Raw genomic sequence first — 12,467 nt, forward strand, 5'->3', positions numbered from 1 at the left:
AGAGAGAGAGAAAGAGAGTAGGGGAGGGGCAGAAAGAGAGGGAGAGAGAGTCCCAATCTGACTCTGCGCTGTCAGCATAGACCCCGACACAAGCTCGATCTCCAGATCATGACCTGAGCCAAAATCAGGAGCTGGACGCCCAACTGACCGTGCCACCCTGCACCCCCATCAAGAAATTCTAACTCAAGATTTTTGTTCACATCATGTTAAAATGTAAACATCATTCCAAATCAGTGGCATAAGGATCATAAGCAAAACTTACAAAGTGGGAATAAAGATGAATATTTTGTTTGCGAACTCCAATTGTTCTATGTGACGCCACAGCCAAAAACAAAGACAAAAACAACAGAGGTGGTGTTTTTACTCGTAAAACTGTTGTACTAGTTACCTAGTTACCTTTCCTCCTCCTTCTTCTTCTTCTTTTTTTTTTTTTTTGCTTTTGTCATTAAAGAAAAAAAAAGGTAGTCCTTTAATCCTTCCAGATCATGAAACAAAAAGGCAACATTAGTACATTCTTGGTTTATATCTTTCCACGAGGTGCTCCCTGACCAGGTGAAAGTACAGAAGAGAATCCTACCAAAAGCCTAGGTTTTTGTCCTCATTCTGCCACTTACGACTTCAGTGACCTTGGGCAAGATCCTTCAATATCACATCAATTTCCTCATTCTTAAAATGGGGTAACTGTATCTGCTTTCCCGCCCTCACTCAGTAGTGGCAAAGGACCAAGCAATGTAAAATACACTGGAAAGCTCAACACTGAGACACTTTACAACACAAGCTTTAATTACTACTTGCTGACAGAAGAGCTTCACAAGACCGTTAAAAAAAATCCAAGATAAAACAAAAAAAACCCCAAAACAACAGTACAGCTTTATTCACAATAGCCAAGAGGTGGAAGCCGCCCAAATATCTATTGACAGATGAATGGATAAAGAAAATATGGTATATCTATACAATGGAACGTTATTCAGCTTTAAAAAAAAGAAAAGAAAAGAAAATTCTGTCATATGCTACAACATGGATGAACCTTGAGGACATTATGTTGAGTAAAATAAGCCGGTCACAAAAGGACAAGCACACTGTATGATTCCATTGATATGAGCTACCTAGAGTAGCCAAAATCATGGAAATATACAGTTGAATGGTGGCTGACAAGGGCTGGGGGGAGGGGGGATAGGGAGCCGTTGTTTAGGAGGAATACAATTTCAGTTCTGCAAGATGAAAACATTCTACAGACCTGTTCTAGAACAGTGTGAACATAGTTAACACTACTGAAATGTACATTTCAAAATGATGAAGAGGGTTAGTTCAAGGTGAATTGGAAGTAAGTGGGATATAAACAAAATTAAACCAAAATATCAGCCTTTATCGGGCCCCTCGTTTACCAGTCAATCTTGCTAGCCTTAAAAATGCATGTTGTGGGGCGCCTGGGTGGCTCAGTCGGTTGAGCACCTACTCTTGATTTTGGTTCAGGTTGTGATCCCAGGGTCATGAGATTGAGCCCCTGCGTCGCACTCTGTGCTAAGCATGGAGACTGCTTTAGATTCTCTCTCTCTCTCTCTCTCTCTCTCTCTCTCTCTCTCTCTCTCTCTCTGTCCCTGCTCTAATTAAAAAAAAATGCATGGTGCAGGTTAGCAAAATCTGTGCCCCCAAAGAGACATTCGCCTAACTAACAGTGGAGGTATCTATAATCCCAACTGCCCTCCTTGGGGTCTTCCAGCCCCCCACCCCCACCCACTGCTGCTAGTTTAACACTTAACACATTACTCCCAGTGACACACATGTCTGGCATCATCATTACAACATGCATTTCTTGAGGGAGAAACGACATCTAACACATCTTTGATTTCCCTTCTTCAGCTCCTAACTCAGCAGCAAAATCACTTATTAAATGTTTGCTAATTGAATACATTCTCCTGTTTCACAGTTTCCAACATCTTTCATTTAGCTGTTGGTGGGGGCAAAACGGAAGAGCAGGGAAAGGATGACTTTAAACGGGGTGTAAAAAGTCTTTGTGTTGTTCCCCATTCAAACTGGGTAGAGAAAACAGAGAAGAATCACGTATTTATGGCTCTGTTTATAACGATACAACAAAGATGTTCAGTTACAGCTCTCTAAGAAAAAAAAAAAAGCTTGAGCTGCAAAGTTTATAATCCATCCCAAGCCATTTATGGCTCTGAAAGAGCCAGAAGTCTGCATTATGTTAACAGTCCTTATATGGATTCTTGCACAAGACTGTGGTTTTAAATGGGGGCCCTCTAGAACTTCCATGAATAAAACCATAAATCCACCGTAAGAGTGCTGAATTAGATAGAATACCAGGTTATCTTCAAAACATGCAACTCCTACCCCTTCTCATAGGTAAATTGCCAAGATAATAGAACCACATGGAAATACAGAACAATGTGTAATTTCATTCCTAAAATACTCAGATGTTACTCAGAAGAGAAGACATGAGAAGAGCAAGAGAAGACATGAGAGAGTAGCTCACTCTTGGTAACTGAGGCAGGAATCTGTACCAGTGAGATGAAGCACGGAGAACACCTTTACTCTCAAGGGGCTCAAAGTCTAGTTCAGGAGACAGGACATGAGCCTCAATCGTGGGGATGGATGGGACACAATCTGACCGGATGCGATGAGATGCTGTGAAGAAGACGTGAGGGAGTCAATGCCCATCACTTCCGACTCAGGTCTGCAGCCACTGGACCTACTGATCTGCCATACAGCCCTCACCACTGAGCTAGAAACTAATAACTTGAATACAGAGAACAAACTGAGGGTTTCTGGAAGGGAGCTGAGTGGGGGGATGGGTTAAATGGGCAATGGGGCGCGTGGGTGGCTCAGTCGGTTGAGCATCTGACTTCGGCTCAGGTCATGATCTCGCAGTTGACGAGTTCGAGCCCCACATTGGGCTCTGTGCCGACAGCTCGGAGCCTGGAGCCTGCTTCAGATCCTGTGTCTTCCTCTCTCTCTCTGCCCCTCCCCTGCTCACACTCTGTCTCTGTCTCTCAAAAAATAAATAAACGTTAAAAATTTTTTGAAAAAAAAAAAAAAACGGGCGATGGGCATTAAGGAGGACACTTGCTGGGATGAGCACTCAGTGTGTATGCAAGTGATGAATCATTGGGCTCTACTCGTGAAACTGATACTACACTGCATGTTAACTAACATAAATTTAAATAAATTCTGAATGCAGTAGTCACCAAACAGCGTATGCTGACCTGACGTAACTCAAGAGAAATGGCAAGAGCGGTTTCGTAACTTCTAATACAAACTCCCCACTGGACACTGGGCTGGATGGCAGGGGCCATGTGTACCTCGTCTGTGCCCAACCCAGACCCGACTGGGAACCCTGGGCGTGGCACGTACCAGCCCACGCGATTGTCACTGGAGCTACAAATAAGCTTCACACGGAACTTAGCAAAAGGTCCGGCGGCCAGTCCACAGCAGAGATGGAATGCGAATCCAGGTTTCTCTGAGTTGACAGGATGCGACAGAGACCACGAGACCCGAGGCACCTGAAATACTTCCTATCTGACCCTTTATGTTAAAGATTTGCCATCCGGGCACTAAGGCTTCACTTAGGAGGACGAAGCTCACATTGACAGAGGTCGGAAAGCTCAGAGAAGAGAGGGTTTGAGAGAAAAAATGGGAGCGCCATTTTACATGGGGGTGGCGGGGCAGAACTGATAGGGACACCAAAGAGAAGACGGCGTGACATTACTAACGCTAGGGAGAGAGGCTGGGGCAGAGCTGCGGACAAAAAGTGGAAGCCGTGGGAAGTACAAGGCAGTGAGCGGAAGGTAGCCACGGTTTAAAACTCGGTGTCGAGGTGAAGCTCTATATTCAGAGTAAGACATACATGGGAGTCCCACTATGTCACATGAATGGAACGAGCTGCTCTGGCTGAATCCCAAAGGAGTGCACAGAACACATCGCAGGGCGCCCCTTTGCCCGTGCAGCAGCTCCTGAGGAGCCCATCAGTGGGAAAACCAAGGGCACGCCAGAAGGTCAAGGTCTGAGCATGTGGCTGGACGGACTTCCATACTTCAGGGGAGGGAACAAAAAGCAGCAGCCCAAGAGGCTGAAAAGGATCAACCAGAGAGGTAGCAGAAATAGACCTGTGTCACAGTCAAAAGCTAAAAGACGAAGGTGATACAGTAGGGGGGGGACGGGACAAGGGAGGCTTCCAGAGAAGTCAAGGGTACACGGAAGAAAAAGTCAACTGGCTTGATTAGAAAGTCCCAGGAGATTTTCTGTCACTATCAGTGGAAAGACAAGAGATAGAAATGAGTTTCAAAGAGGTGGGGAAGAAGGAAAAGAAATGGAAACAGGGGGGTGAAACCTGGTGAAATTAAGGTTGGCACTAACAGGAACGGAGAGATGGGATGTGAGGGAAGATGGATGTTTATTTTATTTTATTTTATTTTATTTTATTTTATTTTATTTTATTTTGAGAGAGAGGGCACAAGTGAGCAAGGGGCAGAGAAACAGAGAGGGAGGGAGAGAGAGAGGGAGGCAGAGAGAGAAGCAAGGCTCACCTGAATTGGGGCTCGTGCTCATCCAATGTGGAACTCGAACTCATAAACTGTGAGATCATGACCTGAGCTGAAGTCAGATGCTTAATGATTGAGCCACCCAGGTGCCTGGCAGTTGTTTGTTTTAAAAGGTGTGGAGAGGGGCGCCTGGGTGGCTCACTTGGTTGAGCCTCTGACTCTTGGTTTCGGCTCAGGTCATGATCTCATGGTCGTGAGATTGAGCCCCACATTGGGCTCTATGATGAGCATGGGACCTGCTTGGGATATTCTCTCCCTCTCTCTCTCTGCCCCTCCCCCTCTTGTGCACAAGTGCTCTCCCTCTCTCTCAAGATAAATAAACATTTAAAAAAATTAAAAAAAAAAAAAAAAAAAGGTATGGAGAGATTTCTTTTTCCAAGACAGGAAGGGAGACAAAATGGCAGGGCAGGCTCTTCACAGAAAATGGCCACATGAGGGGGCACGTACGTGGCTCAGTTGATTAAGCATCCGACTCTTGATCTCGCCTCTCACACTTTGTGGGTTCAGGCCCCGCAACGGGCTCTGCGCAGGGGCCAAGGAGCCTGCCTGGGGTTCTCTCTCCCTCTCTCTCTGCCCCTCCCCTGCTCAGGTTCTCCCTCCCTCTCTCTCTCAAGATAAACACATGAACTTAAAAAAAAGAAAGAAAAGAAAAGAAAATGGCCACAACAATTCACCAGCTGGATCCATGTCCTTAGTAGTTCCCTTGCACACTGATTCTGAGCTTAGTTACATGGCTTGCTTTCACCAACAGGACCCTAGCAAACAGGACTTGAGAAGAGACACGAATATCGCCCACTGGGACTTGGTGTCTCTTGGTGTGCTTGTAACCCTCAAGCAAGCATGAGACAGAGCTAACCAGCCTGCTGAGGGATGAGAGACCATCTAGAAAAGAAGGAGATATGCTCTGGTTTCTCTTCAGGTCGTATAAATCTTTCGCCTTAGAAAAGAAGGAGACCCCCACACGGACAGCGGTCAACCTGAAGACACATGCAGGAGGCCCTCCCAGTCGCCTGGTCACCAGCCAACCCGCCAGCTGGCCGGTGATCACGCAGAAGAGAATGGGGCCCAAGTAAAAACGGTGGTGACTTTAAGCTACTGAGAGCAGTTTGTTCCATGGCAAAAGCCAACTGGGAGAACACGGGAGGATTTTTCTGACATAAAGGGCTGTCCAGGAACCAATTCTGTACGTACTTCGTGATCCTAACCGCTCAAAAGTACTTCAAAATGCTCTCAAGACACACAGCTTTGCTTTCCCTTTCGTGTCTTTCAAATCGGCTACCATGAGCAGTAATCCTGCAGGAAATGTTGTCATTGCGGTTATTACTATTGTCGTTGTCACCTACCATTGGAGATGGGCAGAATTACAGCACCAGGGCACAGGGCCACACCCATCCAGTCACACTTACGAGTTAATGGAGAAGCCTGAAACGGGGTCAGGGGCTCACATGCACTTTTTGATTTCTTACAGGTAGAAAAAAAAGGCAATGTAAGCCAACGTGTATTGGGACAATAAACTAGCCCACGCTGCTGGAGACTGGACATAGTTAGCCAGTTAACTAGCTTTGTTTGGAAGGTGACTGCTACGAGCAAAGGAGAGTTGACAATTTTTCAATGCAAAAATTAAAAGACGGCATTGAGATCAGTGATGGGAAAACAATTTTAGCCTCAAATACTTTCCTAAGAAAGTCTGCCATATTTTTGTTTCCTATGAGGAGATCTCTCTGCTGGATTTTCACCAATTAACCATGTTCCCCCCCCCCCCCCCCCCGCAGGAGTACCTTTCTAGTCTAATACCTGTCACGTGTTCTTTCGATTCTCTCCATCAGTCTATCCTGTAGGTTTAAGAAAGTATGCAATATAGGCAAATGCATAGACTTCTCTCCTACTTCCCACAGAATTTACTCAATCAGACACATTTTTAAGAATATTTTCAGGGTACTTGGGTGGCTCAGTTGGTTAAGCGTCTGACTCTTGGTTTTGGCTCGGGTCATGATCTCACAGTTACATGGGTTCAAGCCCCACGTGGGGCTCTGTGCTGGCAGTGTGGAGCCTGCTTGGAACTCTCTCTCCCTCTTTCTCTCTGCCCTTCCTCCACTCACGTGGTCTCTCTCTCGCTCTCAAAATTAATAAATACCACTAAAAAATGTTTAATATTTTTGAAATTGAAAGGTCATCTTCAGGTTGAAGGTGAATAAACACACTCATGTTTCTTCTTTCTTCTGAAAAGGCTAGTTCGGGGAATATTTCCAATTGGGTCCGATTCTCCCAATGCCTAAGGCATTTACAGACTAAGGCAATATGAGAAACACTTTTTCTCTTTTATATAAAGTATGTTTACTGATGAATATGAGGGAATAAAACATGGTCAAATGAACATATGCTTCTTCCTAAAAATATTTTTTTTCAAGAAAGTATAAATCCACAGATAGAACAGGAAATCAGAGTTGACGAAAATGCAGACTAGAGAAAAGGATTGTGGCAGGGAGCCTGGGCAGTCCCTGGGGCTTCCAACTCTTGATTTTGGCTCAGGTCATGATCCCAGGGTCCTGGGATGGAACCCGTGTTGGATTCCGTGCTGAGCATGGAGCCTGCTTAAGATTCTCTCTGTCTCAGGGTGCCTGAGTGGCTCAGCTGATGGAACATCTGCTCAGGTCATGATCTCACAGATGGTGGGTTCGAACCCCGCGTCAGGCTCTGTGCTGACAGCTCGGAGCCTGGAGCCTGCTTCCCATTCTGTGTCTCCCTCTCTCTGCCCTTCCCCCACTCACAGTCTGTCTCTCAAAAATGAATAAATGTTTAAACAAATTGAAAAAAACAGACTGTGTCTCTGTCTCTCTCTCTCCCTCTGCCCCTCTCCCCTGCTTGTATGCAGGCTCTCTAAAATAAAAAAAAGAAAAAAAAAATGATAGTGGCAATTAACAAAGTAGAGACAGAACATAAAACACCAAAAGGCTAGAGACTCCGGGCTAGGAACACGGACCAGACGGAATGAAAGGCACTCCCTCCCCTCTACACCTACAAAATATCAACAAAAACCATTGCCATTGCACTTAGAGCTTCCAGGGAGCTTTACAAGGTCTTGCTCTTAATTATGTATAGACCGACAAAAAGCAAATCTTGGAAGAAAGTCTCCAGTATGTAAAAAATAATACCAAATTTTAAAAGTCTGAAGGGCACTGACATAGAGAAAAATTAAAATTAATAGCATATGGGATATAAGAGAAAATCTCACAGCCATGGGGTAAGAACAGCCAACTATAAAAAGGGAGCGGAGAAGAAACCTCTTGGGAATTAGAAATGTTCAACTACAAAAACCTCAGTAGATGGGTTTGAAGATAAGTGGTGAAAGACTCAGTAAAACCAAAAGACTGGGAGACAGAGGGAAAAAAAAAAAATCAGAAGAAAGGTCCAGTCAAACATCTGACAAACTAGAGAACACGAAAAAGAAGAATATACAGTGGAAAAAATGACCACATAAAAATCGGTCGCTTCCCGGAACTGAAGTGACAAGTCCTTCACAATGAACATTCATAAGAGAAGCTGGGTGTGATCAACGAAAGCCACACCAATGCAAAATCTCCAAATCCCAAAGGCCGATCAGTTCTATGTATTGCAGAAAATTAAAAAAACAAAACCCTCAAAACCCAAATGACACCGGTGAGCATATCAAACGTGCTGGAAGGCAGAAACAACAAACTAAGGTCTTCAAAATTCCCAAAAGAGAAGATTCATCATACCTGAATATTATACCTCACTGAACTATTAATTCAATGTGAGGCTAGAATAAAGACGTTTTCGGGTTGGCAAGATGTCAAAAAAGTGAAGCTTCTCTGTGGCTCTACATCCCGTGTAGTCACCAACTGTGCCCCGTACAATTTCTTTAATAAGTAGACATTCACTGTTGAGAGAACGGTCAACTTAAAATTTCATGCTAATCCATTCTGCTGAGAACACTGCACTGAACCTGTTTCGTCTCTGTTCCAGTCCTTTCCACATCCGGACTTCCTAACTCAGAGTATCTGCATATACAGCAGAAGGGATCAGCTCTGGGGAGTAAGGGGGACAAGAAAAAAGTTATTCTTGCACTTTAAAAAGATGGTCATGTGACCCAGGAACTTCACTCCCCGATATATACGTACAAGAAACAAAAACATATGTTCGTGCAAAAAACTTGTAGGTGAATGATCACAATAGCATTATCCACAAGAGCGAAAAGTGGAAACAACCCAGATGTCCACCAGTGATAAATGGGTAAATAAAATGTAATATACACATACAATGAATGGAATATTACTGGGCAATAAAAAGGAATGAGGTACGGACACACGATATAGCATGATGAACATTGAGGACATTACCGAGGCACCTGGTGGCTCAGTCAGTTGGGCATCCAACTTAAGCTCAGGTCATCGTCATCTCACGGTTCGTGAGTTCGAGCCCTACGTCAGGCTCGCTGCTGTAAGAACCTAGCCTGCTGAGATCCTCAGTCTCCCTGTCTCTCTGCCCCTCCCCCATTTGTGCGCTCTCAAAAATAAACATTAAAAAAAGAAAGGAAGAAAACATCACTAAGTGAAGGTAGTCAGTCACAACAGATAGCCTACTTCATGATTCCATTTATATGCAACACCCAGATTCACAGATCAAGAGTCACCAAGTTGGATAGTAGTTGCCCAAGGCTGAGGGAGTTGGAGAGACAGAGTAGGGAGTGCTAACTTAGAACACGGGATTTCTTTTTAACTTTTTTTTAATGTTTATTTATTTTTGAGAGAGAGAGAGAGACAGAGCATGAATGGGGGAGGGTCAGAGAGAGGGAGACACAGAATCCGAAGCAGGCTCCAGGCTCTGAGCTGTCAGCACAGAGCCCGACGCGGGGCTCGAACTCACGGACCGCGAGATCATGACCTGAGCCGAAGTCGGCTGCTTAACCGACGGAGCCACCCAGGCGCCCCAGAACACGGAATTTCTTTAAGGAGCAGTGAATATCTAAAATCGATTGTGATGATGGTTGCACACCTCTGTGCACAAACTAAAACCCACCGAATTGTAGACTTCAGATGAGCGAATTACACCTCAATAAAGCTGTCTTTTCAAAAAGATCAGCATGAGAATAAAGGCAAAAATCAAAGGGCACCAGCTTCAATAAGGCAAGACTTGCAAAGCAGGATAAAAACCGAAAAGGACTGAAACATGCATTTAGGAGGAAAACCCCAAGCTACAAACACAAGGTCATGTCAGCTGATTTTTCTGTGCCTCAAAATTAATACATAATTTGTTCACTGTAGAGTTTACTATTTTAAGAGAAACCATAGCAAAGTAGGAGGGAAAAGTACTGACTTTCACTGGAAGCACAGAGTGCCTGGTTATAGAAACTTTTATAGGTCACTTAATTTCAAAAGGCAGCGTCTCTCATTTCTCGTACTTGGCAATCACCTTATTTTATAGACCTGCTCTTAAAGGCAATTAAGGATCATGTAGTTCATATTTAAAGAGGGCCAGGATCTGAAATACTGCTGAGGTTTATTCCAGACATTTGCACAGCCTTACTGCATGTGATCTGTGGGAGCAGTGAGATACAGCACCCACTGAGAAAGTCTTCCCGTTTGAGAGATGCTATGATGGTTACAACAGAAATGTGCAAAGCTTTCGATTCTTCCAGAATGGATGTGCAATGTGTTTTCAACTATCTAAAATTAAATGACGAATTCATGTATTTTTAAGCTTGAAGGCTTCATTTTACAGAAGGGCCCACAGGGGCACCTGGGTGGCTCAGTCGGTTAAACATCCGACTCTTGATTTCGGCTCAGGTCTTGACCCCATGGTTCGTGAGTTTGAGCCCAGCGCAGGGCTCGTCGTTGACAGTCCAGAGCCGGCTTAGGATTCTCTCTCCCTCTCTCTCTCTGCCCCTCCGCTGCTCGCGTGTACCTGTGCGTGAGCTCTTTCTCTCAAAATAAACTTAAAAATTAAATGACTACATAAAAAATATAAAAGGGCTGGAAAAGTCATACTGACATAAAGGAAGGGACAGTGAAAGGGGAACAGATAAACATAAGCTAATGAATAAGGCCTCTCCCATCCCTGTTCTTCATCCATTCTTCAGGAATAAACCAGACCTACCGAACCATGATTTTCACATAAAGTACACTTAAATCCTAGTCCTTCCATGTTCTTTCAGAACATAGTCCTATTCTCCCTCATCCTAGTGTCTCACTCGTTTGAATACATCAAAGGTTCAAGATATTGACCGAATTTTAAGGAAGAAACATGGATGGAAATAAACTCCTTTCATTAAACACAGGAAACAGTCTTTCAACTGTTTTGCCTTTGTTTTAAATTCCCTTCATTTTCCTCTCATCTTCTAAGTCATTCGTAACAATAAACTTTTTAGTCTGTATGACAAGTAACTTGAACCTGGTTTGGTCTGGGATGAATATTTTGGTCCAGGCTGGTTAAAAGATAAATTTAACAGTTCTACGCAGCTGTATCACATAATGGAATACTTTAAAAAAAAATTTTTTTTTAACATTTGTTATTATTGAGAGACAGAGAGAGACAGAGAATGGGCAGGGGAGGGGCCAAGAGATGGGGAGACACAGAGTCCGAAGCAGGCTCCAGGCTCTGAGCTGTCAGCACACAGCCCAACACGGGGCTCGAACTCACCAACCATGAGATCTTGACCTGAGCACAAGCCAAATGCTTAACCCACAGAGCCACCCAGGCGCCCCTAATGGAGGGCTTCGGAAACACAGTCATGGACAAAAATGCCCCAAGCATGTAACTGAAGACTTTAAAAACCAAACCTACAAGACACAGGGTTGTATGCTGATGTGACACGAATCTGGAAAACCGTTTAATTTCGGTACGTGAAAATCACATGAATAAATTAGTGCAAATACAACACTCTTATTTCTGGAACACAAACTGTTATTCCCCGCCCCCCCCCCCCCAAAACTTTTCTTTGTACCCTGGTGCAAAATATAGAATAAAGAATTCAGATTCTCAAACTCAACATATATTAGCTACACGGCAAACTTGTGGCAATTAACTTTGCTAGCCATACATTCACTGTTTAATCTTCTCCAGTACTTAATTATATATATATATACGTATATATATATATATATATGCATATAAGATATATATATATGCATATAAGATATATATACACATATATATAAGTATATATATATATATATATATATATATATATATATATATATATATGTATGTAAGAAATTTCACAAGAGATCTACCCTACTCTTTTAACCTATGAGGTGCAAAGTACAGGACTGATAACTCCGGGCACAATGTCATACAACAGATCTCTGGAATTATTCATCTTGGGGCACCTGGGTGGCTCAGTCGGTCGAGCGTCCGACTTCAGCTCAGGTCATGATCTCGTGGTTTGTGAGTTTGAGCCCCACATCAGGCTCTGTGCTGACAGCTCAGAGCCCGGAACCCGCTTCGGATTCTGCGTCTCCCTCTCTCTCTGCCCACCCCCACCCCCCCCCCCCCCACCCCCAACTCACACTGTGTCTCTCTCTCCTTCAAAAAAATAAACATTAAGAAAAAATTTAGAATTTATTCATCTTGCCTAATTGCAGCTTTAGGTCTGTTGGTTAGCAACTGCCCACTTCCTCCTCCCAGCCCCTGGCAACCATCATTCTAGGCTCTGCTCCTGGGAGTCGGGCTTTAGATGCCTCGTGTAAGCGGAGCCACCCAGGGCTCGCCGTTCTGTGACTGGCTCATTTCACTTGGCCTGATGTCCTCCAAGTGCACCTGTACTGCGGCATCATCAGGTTTTAAACGGTGAAGTCTGGTTGAGCAGAAGAGCCGACAGCAAACCAGGCCCACGCCTTGCTTCATCAGCTCCCTGTTCCTGCTGTGCAGGACCCGTCTTGCGGTCAAGATGGT

At 44.2% G+C, this 12,467-nt stretch overlaps 1 protein-coding gene and 1 long non-coding RNA gene across 13 annotated transcripts in view; both read right to left on the reverse strand.

The window, feature by feature from the left end:
- The window catches only part of CACNB2 (calcium voltage-gated channel auxiliary subunit beta 2), a 386,015-nt gene that overhangs the window by 117,402 nt on the left and 256,146 nt on the right, over nt 1-12,467 (reverse strand). The gene's annotated exons all lie outside the window — the stretch shown is intronic.
- LOC128775051 (uncharacterized) lies at nt 4,408-9,197 on the reverse strand. Its single transcript, XR_008419641.1, has 2 exons — nt 5,518-9,197; nt 4,408-5,460 (listed from the first exon to the last, which is right to left on the reverse strand). It is a non-coding gene; the product is annotated as an uncharacterized LOC128775051 (long non-coding RNA).

This window comes from Panthera pardus, unplaced genomic scaffold (assembly GCF_024362965.1).
Source record: "Panthera pardus isolate Hobbes unplaced genomic scaffold, ASM2436296v1 HiC_scaffold_6, whole genome shotgun sequence".
Lineage (NCBI taxonomy): Eukaryota > Metazoa > Chordata > Mammalia > Carnivora > Felidae > Panthera > Panthera pardus.